This window comes from Macaca fascicularis, chromosome 5 (assembly GCF_037993035.2).
Source record: "Macaca fascicularis isolate 582-1 chromosome 5, T2T-MFA8v1.1".
NCBI lineage: Eukaryota > Metazoa > Chordata > Mammalia > Primates > Cercopithecidae > Macaca > Macaca fascicularis.
In genome coordinates, this window is record NC_088379.1 from 6,253,319 (window position 1) to 6,266,768 (window position 13,450).

Here is a 13,450-nt window from a genome sequence, read left to right on the forward strand (position 1 = left end):
CAAAACTCTATTCCATGAGAACATTTTACACACACACAAAGTGTTAATGGTGTCTTGGGAAGTATATGAATTTGTGTACCAATCGTTAGCACCAATTCTCACTCTGAAATTATTTTCATATTCCTTATGTGTAAAATTTTATATATTTTCTTCTGCCTAACGTAAGTGCTAATGCAAAATCTAAACCTGATGGCGATGGGAAAAAAATTTAATCAATTTTCATATAAGAAATAAAACTAATCTTATTAATCAAGGTCATTCCTAGAAGCTTGAGAGGAAGAATTCTTAGTTTTATTTTTTATTTCTGAGACAGAGTCTTGCTCTGTAACCCAGGATGGAGTGCAGTGGTGTGATCTTGGTTCATTGCAACCTCTGCTTCCCAGGTTCAAGAGATTCTCCTGCCTCAGCCTGAGTAGCTGGGATTGCAGGCGTGCACCATCACACCTGGCTAATTTCTGTATTTTTAGTGGAGATGGGGTTTCGCCACGTTGGCTGGGCTGGTCTTGAACTCCTGGTTTCAAGTGATCCGTCTGCCTCGGTCTCCCAAAGTGCTAGGATTACAGGCGTGAGCCACCTCACCTGGCCAGCTTTATTTTAAATGTATCAATTCATTAACTATCAAAAACATGTATTAGCTTCAAGCAACCTTTATAACAATTTTGAAATGGACTTTGTCTCAAAAAAAAAAAAAAAAAAAAAAGCTGCTTTGAAAGTACAAGTCAGTTCCACCCCAACATCAATCCTCAGGGGTAACTATTGTCAACAGTTGGCATATATCTTAACAGATTTATTTATTTATTTATTTATTTATTTAGAGGTGGAGTCTCTGTCGCCCAGGCTGGAGTGCAGTGGCACCATCTCGGCTCACTGCAAGCTCCACCTCCAGGGTTCACACCATTCTCCTGCCTCAGCCTCCAGAGTAGCTGGGACTACAGGTGCCCGCCACCACGCCCAGCTAACTTTTTGTATTTTTAGTAGAGACGGGGTTTCACCGTGTTAGCCAGGATGGTCTCGATCTCCTTAGCTATGATCCGCTGCCTCAGCCTCCCAAAGTGCTGGGATTACAGGTGTGAGCCACAGCACCCGGCCAACAGATTTATTTTAAATGTGGAATTCATCCCACATAGCAGAGCATATACAATGTAACTGTACAGTTTTAAGAATAATAATATATCTATCAGGTAACAGTCAGACCTAAAATACTCCCAGTAACCTTAGAAGCCTCATGTGTCAAAAGCTATCTTTAGGCTGGGCATGGTGGCTCACACCTATAATCCTAGCAATTTGGGAGGCAGAGGTGGGCAGATCACTTGAGCCCAGGAGTTTGAGAACAGCCTGGCCAACATGGCGAAACTCTGACTCCACAAAAAATACAAAAATTAGCTGGGCATGGTGGTGCGTACCTGTAGTCCCAGCTACTCGGGAGGCTGAGGTGAGAGGACTGCTTGAGCCTGGGAGGTGGAGGCTGCAGTGAGCAGAGATCAGGCCACTGTGCTCCAGTCTGGGTGATAGAGTAAGACCCTCTCTCAAAAAAAAAAAAAGCAAAAAAAAAAAAAAGCTATCTTTGTTATCCTAATACTTACTAGTTTGGGTAAGATCTTTTAGAATGGAGATAATTTTTCTCAGAATCTGAAAGGTATTGCTCCATATACTCTCAAATGCAACACTGTAAGTTAGAAATCCTAATTCTACAGAATGGGAGAATATTTCTGCAATCTACCCATCTGACAAAGGGCTAATATCCAGAATCTACAAAGAACTCAGATTTACAAGAAAAAAACAACCCCATCAAAAAGTGGGCAAAGGGTATCAACAGACACTTCTGAAAAGAAGACATTTATGCAGCCAACAGATACATGAAAAAATGCTCATCATCACTGGCCATCAGATAAATGTAAATCAAAACCACAATGAGATACTATCTCACACCAGTTAGAATGGCGATCATTTAAAAGTCAAGAAACAACAGATGCTGGAGAGGATGTGGAGAAATAGGAACACTTTTACACTATTGGTGGGACTGTAAACTAGTTCAACCATTGTGGAAGACAGTGTGGTGATCCCTCAAGGATCTAGAACTAGAAATACCATTTGACCCAGCCATCCCATTACTGGGTATATACCCAAAGGATTATAAGTCATGCTGCTACAAAGACACACACACACGTATGTTTATTGCAGCACTGTTCACAACAGCAAAGACTTGGAACCAATCCAAATGCCCATCAATGACAGACCGGATAAAGAAAATGTGGCACACATACACCACGGAATACTATGCGGCCATAAAAAAGGATGAGTTCATGTCCTTTGCAGGGACATGGATAAAGCTGGAAACCATCATTCTCAGCAAAATATCACAAGGACAGAAAACCAGACACCACATGTTCTCACTCATCAGTGGGAGTTGAACAATGAGAACACATGGACACAGGGAGGGGAACATCACACACTGGGGCCTGTTGAGGGCTGTGGGGCTGGGGGAGGGATAGCATTAGAGATATACCTAATGTAATGACAAGTTGATGGGTGCAGCAAACCAACATGGTACATGTATACCTAAGAAACAAACCTGCATGTTGTGCACATGTACCCTAGAACTTAAAAGTATACTACTAATAAAAACAAATCCTAATTCGTTGGGCAAGGCTTGTTTTCTCTTTGGAAAAATCGTAGCTGTTTCTTTGTCCTTGCTGGTCTAAAATTTCAAAACCAAGCACCTTGACAGAGTGGTGGTTCTACCATCAAGAGAGTGATGCTTCTTCCCCTTGAACCTGTGTGGGCTCCAGTCGGCTCAACTAACAGAGTGCAATGGAAGTGATTCTAAGTGACTTTCAAGGCTAGGTAGTAAAAAGGTCTTAAGCTTCTACCTGATTCTCTTGGGCTACTTGCTTTGAGGGACCCAGCCAACCACATAAGCCTAGCTACCTCCTGACCCACATGAAGAGGCTCTGGTCAACAATCCCAGCTGCATCCAGCCCTCCAGCACACCTGCCAAAGTGACAGACATGTCAGTAAAGCTATCTTGGGCCTTCTAGCTCAGCCCATCTGTCAGCTGAGTACCAATGAGTGCCTTTGGGTGAATCACCCAACTGAGCCCTGCCCAAATTCCTTACTTACAGATTCTGTCATGTGATAGTAGTGTTGTTGTTGTTTTAATGTTACTAAGTTTTGGGGTAGTTTCTTAGGCAACAACACTCTTATCACAAACAAAAGTATTTCTTTTGTACTAAACAACTCTCTTTTAAACTCAAGAGAATCACCCCAGCCCTCCCATTATACCTTTCACAGTGAACAAATCCAGGTTCATTCTATCTATCTATATGTACCATCAAAAGATTTTTACTTTAGTTTCCTAAAATTTGTTTTTTTAACCTGGTCATCATGTCACAAAAAATAACAGTAATTGCCACTGGAATTTGTCAGTCTTAAAGAATACCCTTTCAAGGGACCCAATTGCGTCAAAGGTAATAATTACATCCAGAAATATTATAGTGACCATGTTTGCTGAACACATAATTAGGATATATGGCAGGGCCAAATATTTCAAATTGAGATTGTTAGGGTAAATGTTGGAAATACCGTATCAGCAGCTTATCTCTGCCTCTAATAAATGCATTAGCCTACCTGCTAGAAGAGGAGTAGTTAATAGGAAAATAACTATTTGAAGGAAAGGTTTGTATGAACAGCAATAATAATAGCAATAGTTGTCAATATTTACTGAGCACTTACTTTATGTCTAGTATTCCTCTAACTATATTATCGGTACATAAAATGATGCCTGGCACCTATATGGTCAATAAATCAATCTCCTTTAATCCTCAGTAATGATATCAGATATGCACGTAATTTGTACAATTTATAAATGAAAAGACAGCTGTAGTGCCAGCTACTTGGAAGGCTGAGACAGGAGGACCCTTGAGGCCAAGAGCTCTGAGAGACTCTGCACTCCAGCCTGGGTGAAAGAGCAAGACCCTATCTCTAAAATAATAATAATAACAATAAAGAAATGGAGAGTCAGGCACAGAGATGTTAACTTGTCCAAGTCAGTGGTCTAAGTTGGAAAGTAAAGAAGGTGGGGTTAGAACAGGTCTTCAGACTCCATCCAAGGCCTACGTTCTTAACAATGTGATACTGACTTATAGTAAGGGGGGGAATCTCAAAAGGGAGAGAGAGAACAGGAGGCTGGGGGTCTGACAGTCGCTTGGGATAAAAGTCAAGGTGCTATTAAAGGAAATTTTGGTCTGGATCAGTGGTACAAGTTTTTTCACCCTATAACCGTTCTGATACCTCCTGCTTAATTCTTCATGAATTATTCAGTAATGTACATGCTATTTCATACCCACCACCCAGAATGGTTTTGTCACTATGGGAGTCAAAGCGAATACTGGCATGTATACATTCTTCCATCAGTAGCATGGACACATTCTTTTTCTTTTCTTTTTTTTTTGAGATGGAGTCTCACTCTGTTGCCTAGGCTGGAGTGCCGTGGCACAATCATGGCTCACTGCAGCCTCGACCTCCCCGGGCTCAGGTGATCCTCCCACCTCAGACTCCCAAGTAGCTGAGACTACAGGCACACACCACCATGCCTGGCTAATTTTTGTATTATTTGTAGAGACAGGGCTTCTACATGTTGCCCAGGCTAGTTTCAAACTCCTGGGCTCAAGCAATAGCATGGAATAATTCTCAGGAAGTTTTCAGGGATAGGGAAGTTTCTAGAAAGATACTCCTGGCTTCCTTCCTGGAGCTCTGAAATGCTGATTTGAAATAAGAGAATAAAAATAGGAAGTGTTGTTTAAATGCAAACAACAATGCTTGTGATGTAGAAGGTATTTAATTAAAGTCTGTTGAATAAATGTTTGTTGAAATACAGTGTATGCAGTGACACACACGAGGAGCGCTTTATGGTCAGACTTTTATAGGTCCTATAGTTAAAGATTCTAATAAACTCTAACAGGAAACACCGCAGATGCTAGCTTTCCAAAAAGCGAAACGCTGAACAGGACACGCTACAGGAGTGTGTTACAAATAGGCTGAAGGAGCAAATGAGCTTCGCTGAGTGAAGAGGGGATGAGTCTCGCCTAGCAATCAGGGCTGGGATTATTATTATACAACTTGTGGGCAAGTACAGATAACGTAATCATCCAGTTACGTTTCTAGAAGGATGGACTCTGAGCTAGAAGATACAATTTGATTAGGGGATTTAAAACCAGCAACAGTAACTTCTCTGCAGGGCAGGCCCCAGTATGTGATTATGGGGTCTACACCCACTCCTAGCATGCTTCCCTCCTACACATAAGTCACTGCCTGAGAAAGAAGCATATGGCTATCCATTTGTCTAATACGTATCTGAGCCTCTTGTATATTCCAGGAACTGTTTTAAGGGCTGGGAATCCAACAGAAAACAGCAGAAAAGGTCCCCAACTTTGGCTGGGCGTGTGGCCCACTTCTGTAATCCCAGCACTTTGGGAGGCCAAGGCAGGCGGATCACTTGAGGTCAGGAGTTGGAGATCAGCCTAGCCAACATGGTGAAACCCCATCTCTACTAAAAATATAAAAATTAGCCGGGCATGGTGGCGAGCACCTGTAATGGCAGCTAATCATGTGGCTGAGGCAGAAGAATTGCCTGAACCCAGGAGGTAGAGGTTGCAGTGAGCCAAGATCACGCCACCACACTCCAGCCTGGGTGACAGAGCAAGAGTCCCTCTCCAAAAAAAAAAAAAAAAAGAATTACATAATTACATACGCCAGTAGGAGAGACATAGTTAAATCACAAGTAATCATATAATTTCAGATAATAAAAAATGTCATGAAGAAAAATAAAGCAAGTAAGAGGGTTAAGAATGGGAGGCTTCTATTTCAAATATAGTGGGTCAGCGAAAGACTGAGGATAAGACAAAATACATATCAAAACCAAACTATGCCATTAAACAAAGAAATACTCTCTGTTAAAAAGTAACTGGTGGCAGCACAACTCTCTTGCCCAGATTAACTAGAAAAGCCAGTAGCGACACAAAGCCAAACCAAACCCACATCACCTGCTCCAGGGCATCAGAGCCCTGCTGAGGTGCCAGGCCTTGAGAAGACAGTGAATGCCAAGGGCAGGGTAGGTGTGGGCACAGGGCACTGACATCTGCAGCTGCTTCCTTCCTAGGGAAATGTGCTGACCTCGGTCCAGGCCAAGAGGCTGAGAAAAAGGTGGCCCTTCAAAGAGACAAAGAAAGCAGCAGAAGAGGGAGAGCGCCAGAGACACAAGACGCCAGGAACCAAGGAAGAAGAAGGGGTCGGAAGCAGAGGCCACTCTGCCGGACTCCCCTCTGAACACGCGAGGAATTCTGAAGCTGTGTGGGACACGAGGCGGGCTTCTGGGTTGCCAGTCATCTATTTCTGTGTGTGGTTATAGTTACAGGGATACGATCTTTGCGAAAATTCATCAAGTTGTACATTTTTCTGTATGCATTTTATGCCTCAATAAAAAGTTTAGGGGGAAAAAACCTCTTACTCTCGTACAGAATCCATGGTTGTTCTCTATCTGGAACAGTTAGTAACGTTCTGGGAGTCCTAAGATCTAAAAAAGAAAATGTAACAGTCCAACAACACCTAAAGCCATCACTCAGATGGAGGGGCCATCATGAAAGGATAATTTTTGAGGCGATCTACAAAAAAAACTCCTAGAGAAAGAGAACAAAATCGGCCGGGCGCAGTGGCTCACGCCTGTAATCCCAGCACTTTGGGAGGCCGAGGCGGGTGGATCACAAGCTCAGGAGATCAAGACCATCCTGGGTAACACGGTGAAACCCCGTCTCTACTAAAAATACAAAAAACTAGCCAGGCGTGGTGGCGGGCGCCTGTAGTCCCAGCTACTCGTGAGGCTGAGGCAGGAGAATGGTGTGAACCTGGGAGGCGGAGCTTGCAGTGAGCCGAGATGGCGCCACTGCACTCCAGCCTGGGTGACAGAGTGAGACTCCATCTCAAAAAAAAAAAAAAAAAAGAAAAAAAGAAAGACAACAAAATCATTAGAAGGGATAATACTAAAAAATAGTTTATTTGAAGACTGTATCTTAGAATGTAGTACAATCAGGGAATACATCCTACAACTTAGAAAAACTAGTAATAGATTAGAAAAAGAAAGTACTACTAACCTGGGCAGCAAAGCAAGACCTCATCTCTACAAAAAATAAATTAGCTGGGCATGGTGGTGCACACCTATAGTCCCAGCTACTTGGGAGGCTGAGGTGGGAGGACTGCTTGAGCCCTGGAATTTGATGAGCAATGATTGTGCCACTGCACTGCAGCCTGGGCAACAGACTGAGACTCTGTCTTTAAAAAAAAAAGAGAGCTGGGCATGGTGGCTCACGCCTGTAATCCTATCACTTTGGGAGGCCAAGGCGGGCGGATCATGAGGTCAAGATTTCGAGACCAGCCTGACCAACACAGTGAAACCCCGTCTCTACTAAAAATACAAAAATTAGCTGGGCATAGTGGCGCACGCCTGTAATCCCAGCTACTTGGGAGGCTGAAGCAGGAGAATTGCTTGAACCCGGGAGGCGGAGGTTGCAGTGAGCCGAGATCACACCACTGCATTCCAGCCTGGGCAACAGGGTAAGACTCTGTCTCACAAATGAAAGCAAAGAAGGAGAGGAGAGGGAGAGGAGAGGGAGAGGAGAGGGAGAGGAAAGGGAGGGGAGAGGGAGGGGAGAGGGAGGGGAGAGGGAGGGGAGAGGGAGGGGAGAGGGAGGGGAGAGGGAGGGGAGAGGGAGGGGAGAGGGAGGAGAGGGAGGGGGAGAAGAGGAAGGGAAGGAGGGAGGAAGGAAGGAAGGAAAAGAGAGAAAGAAACAAAGCACTACTTTGTACAAAGGTAGTTAGACAGGACTTTTTTGGGGTGGTTCAGCATAGTATTCTGTATTTCCCTTGGAGAATCATCCTCTCCAATTCTTAGTCCTTGTGGTTCCAGGTGCTTGTACTCTAGCCACCCAAGTCTTGTCACTGCAGCGGTCAGGTCAGAAACAGCTCCATAGCAAAGCTGACCTATTAGGATGAGAAGCCTGCTCTTTCTGCTGGACACACATACACAAAAAAGGGTGTGAGTCTGAGCTCACAGCAGGCAGGGTAGAGGTGAAGCTTGAGAATAAAGAAAACAGGCCAGGCATGGCAGCTCACACCCATAATCCCAGCACTTTGGGAGGCCAAGGTGGGCAGATCACTTGAGGCCAGGAGTTCAAGACTAGCCTGACCAACATGGTGAAACCCTGTGTCTACTAAAAATGTAAAATTTAGCCAGGCGTGGTAATGCATGCCTGTAATCCAGCTACTCAGGAGCCTGAGGCAGGAGAATCACCTGAACCCAGGAGGTGGAGGCTGCAGTGAGCCAAGGTTGCCTCTGCACTCTAGCCTGGGCAACAGAGTGAGTGCTCCATCTCAAAAAAAAAAAAAAAAGACAACAGAGAAGGCAAGCTAAAAGATGGGGTACTGATTTTACTGTAGGTCCTGGATCAAGCGCTGGGGTCAGCGCTGATTCCCAGATATTTCAGTAAATGCTCCAAAATGTACTAGCTGTGTGGCCTTGGGCAAGCTATTTAACCACTGTCAGTATCTCCATCTATGAAATACAAATAATAATAGGATGGTGTAAGGAGGATTAAATGAGTTACTGTGAATGGAAAATGAGTCCCTGCAACAGCGGCTGGCACACAGCACATGATATACATGCGTTTGCTTTTATTATTACTTCTGTTTAAGCCAGACCGAGCTGGGTTTTCTGTTATAATCACAGACTCCTAATAAGAATAATAAACAAAGAATGCATTATGCTGAGAACATCAATGTATAGCAATACAAGAAAAGGTTTAATAAACTCTCAACTGGTAGTTTAATTAGCTATGAAGGAAACGAAAGCATATTTGGGGTTATAAGAACAATAGTGAAAGCCACCCTTATCTGCTAGTGTATCCCTTCCCACCTGTGACAGATCATGGGGAGATCTGCTGCCAACTATCAATCTAGCACAACCTCTAGGCAGGAAAAGTTAACTCCATTTAAAGTTATAATGTTACTGAAGTTCTCCTTTTAGTCATTTTTGAGTAAGACTGAAAAATGTCTTAAACTAATGTAACAGATATGTTGTAAGATGTACAGGATCTAGGCTTAATGCTCCAGGTCACCAGTCAATGCACATTGCCATGCCATTCACTTTCAGGCTGTGGGAGCTTAATACTTACTTTCGAGGTTTGGCTTGCAGACTGAACAAGGCAATCCTTATATATGAAGTGGCTGGCACTGCATCTTACATGCTGTAATGTTCCTTATGTGACTAGGCTACTGATTTTTAAAAGATGGAAGGCACTGTAGTAGAATGTCAACTACTAAATGTAGAGGGGAAAACTGAGTTAGAAAAATCACCATTTTTCAACCACCCAACTAATAACTGATTCAGGCAAGGACATCAATGGATGGTAAAAGTATCAAAGTCTCCCTGCACAGATCGCTTATTCATTACAAGGAGAAACCTGGTGGACACCATCTGAACCATGAGGAACCAAGTCAGCGTCTCCAAGAATGAAAAAGACTGTTGTCACTGGCCCTCTGATGTGATATGCAGAAAAAAAGGAAATATCATTATGCAATGCTACTACCATAAACGCACAAGCCAACTCTAAACACGAGGAAATACCCAAAAAACCCAAATTAAGGGATGTTTTGCAAAACTGGCCTGGACTCTCCAAAAGTGTCAATGTCATGAGACACAAAGGACAAACAAGGAATTATTCCAGATGAAAGGAGATTAAGGAGATGTGGCCATTAAAGTCGATGCATACTCTCAAACTAGATATTAGATGAGGGAGAAAACTGCAGTGAGAAACAATATCAGGACAGGTGACAAAAACTGAATACTGACTGCATATCTGACAATAAAGTTTTATCAATCCTAATTTCCCTGAATTTTCTAATTGTAATATGACCAAGGGAAAGTCTTTGATCTTAAAAAGTACATGCTAGTTTACTCAGAGAGGTCAGCATGAAGAGAAGACAGAAATGAAGCAAAAGTGGAAGATGAAGAGAAGTGGGTTAAAGAGTACAAAGGGTACAAACATACAGTTAAACAGGAGTCACTTCCAGTATTCAACAGTATGGTAGGGAGACTATAGCTAACAATATTTATTGTATATTTTAAAATAGCTAGAAAAGAATTGGACTATTTCCAACACAAAGAAAAGATAAATGTTTAAGGAGATAGGTGATAACTCAAATACCCTGACTTGATAACTTCTTATATACATGCAGCAAAACATTACAATACTCCGCAAATACATACAACTATTATATATCAATAAAAAAGAAAGCAAACGTGTGAAAATACTAACAATTGGTGACTGAAGAGAACATGAGAGTTCTCTGTACTATCCTAGCTGTACTTCTGAGGTCTGAAATTATTTCATTTTAAAAAGTTACATTTATTTATTTTTTAAGAGACAGGGTCTCGCTCTGTTTCCCAGGCTGGAGTGCAGCATCACAATCACTGCTCACTGCAGCCTCCAACCCCCAGGCTCAAGTGATCCTCCCACCTCAGCCTCCCAAGTTGCTGGGACTACAGGTAAACCCCACCGCATCTAGCTAATATTTTTCTAAGAGATGGGGGTCTCATTATGTTGCCCAGGCTGGTTAAACTTTTTAAGAAAGATTAATATATGATTTCTACCCATAAAGATGTTATAACCTACTGAGAAACAGAATACATTCCTGTAACGATAATGAAAAGCTTTACAGTAAAATATTATCAAGTTTGGTAAAAGACATTGCTTTCATCTGAAATTATCAGAAAAAGTTTCAGAGACAGGTGACCTGGGCTTTGAAAGATGGGGAAGAAAAGCGGTTATATAAAATAAAAGTGGTATGCAGTGATTTTCTGATTATTTGAGAATATACTTCCCAGAGTAATCACGACCAAAAAAAAAAAAAAAAAAAGAAGAAGAAGAAACATTTGTGGAAATAAAACTATAAAACTACTGGCACAGTGATGATATCTCCATATTACAAGGCAGTTGTTCTCTGGAACTACATTGTAACCAGTCCACCACCACAACTGTGTTTAAACCCTGCCCAAATTAGAGGTTTATACGTGACTCAGGCTTAAACAAGACTAGGATCTGATCAGCTTTACTTCCTTATCATCCTGCACAGCTGAGACCAAACTGAGGCATCCAATCTGTTTCATAACTCAAGAGCACTGTGTGTCTGCTTTAGCCTAAACCAGGAAAAGTGATGGGTCTTAAAACTGGCCGCTCAAGGCTAGACTAACTCAAGGACAAAGGGGTGAGAGAAGATGTGAGGAAATGAACACCCAGGAGTAGAGTGGTTTGGCCTCCACCTGAGGGGCTGTGTTAGCACAAGCATGAGCCAGAGATCAGGAAAGGTGGCACACACCGTCACCCAGGTCTGTCAGCCTTGCTGTTAGCTGGAGTTCTGAATGACAGAAGCTAAGGGCCCTTCCACTCTCCTTACTCTTGCTAGAAGAGAACCATCCTTGGCTTCTGCATCCTCTGTGCCTGGGGAAACAGTAAGCACATCCTCCCTTTGAGTCAGGCATCTGGCTTTTGCCACCTTTAAAGAGGGACTGTAACTTCACGGAAAAGTAACGTAGGGGATAAAGGATTCTCAGGTCATGTCTTACTAAAACAGGTATCATTTAAAATTTGACCTTCTTCATCGGCATGGGACTTGGCACACACTGCTGTTACTCTGGACCAAGTAGAAAAGTATTTTAGGGCCTTTTATTTCCCTATGGATTCTCCTTATAACTCCAGACATGTTATGCTTTCCCTAACCTTTATCTGTCCTGTGTCCTGAGGAATGAACCAGAACTCTGGAGGGAGGATCAAACACAGCTGCAGATACTGATAGTTCATCTTATCTCTGATCACAACCCCCTAGAGCTAGTAAAGAAACCAGAGGATTCACAAGTCTGATCAGAGATGTGATTGACTATAATCTTATTAACATCTGGCCTGTTTTATCCTGTATGTCCTATAGCACCCAGAATATATTTTGTGCTAGTAAATGTATTGGTGTTGATTAACTATTCTGGACTGATATTGCTGACATACAACTCTAAGAAATGGGAAGTTCAAGTCCTACTAAAAAACTATTCTTTCCAGCCTAGGTAAGAGAGAGAGACAGTTTTTTAAAAACTAGCTGGGTGGGGTGCCACACACGTGGTCCCAGCTACTCAGGAGACAGAGGCAGGAAGATCGCTTGAGCCCAGGAGGTTAAGACTGCAGTGAGCTGTGATCACGCCACTGCACTCCAGCCTGGGCAATTAGAGCAAGACCCTGTCTCAAAAAAAAAAAAAAATCATTCCCTATGAGTACATGCTTACAATGAAGTATGTAATTTTTGAATGATGAGAAATATTTTCCTCATTTCTGGAAATGAAAGTCCTTCCATGTTTGTAGATTTAACGTCTTACTTGCCTGTAAAGGAGTATATTTGACATTTACCAGAAAGATGATGGCAAATAACAGAGCTCTGGGAAGGAAATTATACAAAATACTGACCACCAAAATAACACAGTTGCTGATTATTAGGTTATAAGTTAATCGCTTCAAAACCTTACTGGATCTACTGCCAGCCAAGGCAGCAAGCAACCTGGAAGCAAGACACGTCCACCATGTCCAGCTAGACACGATGGGAAACCGTCTCATCAAACATGTCCAGCTAGACACGATGGGAAACCCTCTCATCAAATATGTCCAGCTAGACACGATGGGAAACCCTCTCATCAAACATGTCCAGCTAGACACAATGGGAAACCCTCTCATCAAACACGCTCTGTACAACTCAATGTTAAGCTGACTGGAAACAGTAGCTCCCATCTGTAATGCCAGCACTTTGGGAGGCTGAGGTGGGAGGATGGCTGGAGCCCAGGAGTTCAAGGCTTCCATGAGCTATGATCACACCAATGCACTCCAGCCTGGGTGACAGAGCAAGACCCTGTCTCAAAAAAAAAAAAAGCATCTTGGTGAAATCCTCTGTATTTACAGGACTTTGAGGCTTTTTTGTGTGGTTTGGAGGGGCAAAGCCAATTTCTTCTGACAATGAAACTCTTCCTGCTTTGCTTTCAGTGTGGGTAACAATGGTTTAAAACAGCAACAAAAACTGCCCACAAAATACCTCCTTCTTTTTACTGTCTATAAAAACCAAAAGACTTTACGTGAAATTTGTACACAGAAGTCACCCAGAGCCCATTTATTCACTACTGATGACTCTGGTTCCCTCTGGCAGGCCTCACTTTCAGTAGCTCCTCTTAAGAATGAGACTGAGGTTAAGATTTTTTTCAAGAACCTGTATTTGGTTTCTCTTTTCTTTTTGTTTCTCTCTCTCTCTCTCTCTCTCTCTCTCTCTCATATGCATGTGAGAGAGACTGAGTGTTGCTCTGTTGCCAAGGCTGGAG

At 42.7% G+C, this 13,450-nt stretch overlaps 1 protein-coding gene across 8 annotated transcripts in view; it reads right to left on the reverse strand.

Moving 5' to 3' along the window:
- The window catches only part of KIAA0232 (KIAA0232 ortholog), a 96,652-nt gene that overhangs the window by 43,997 nt on the left and 39,205 nt on the right, over positions 1 to 13,450 (reverse strand). The window lies entirely within an intron of this gene.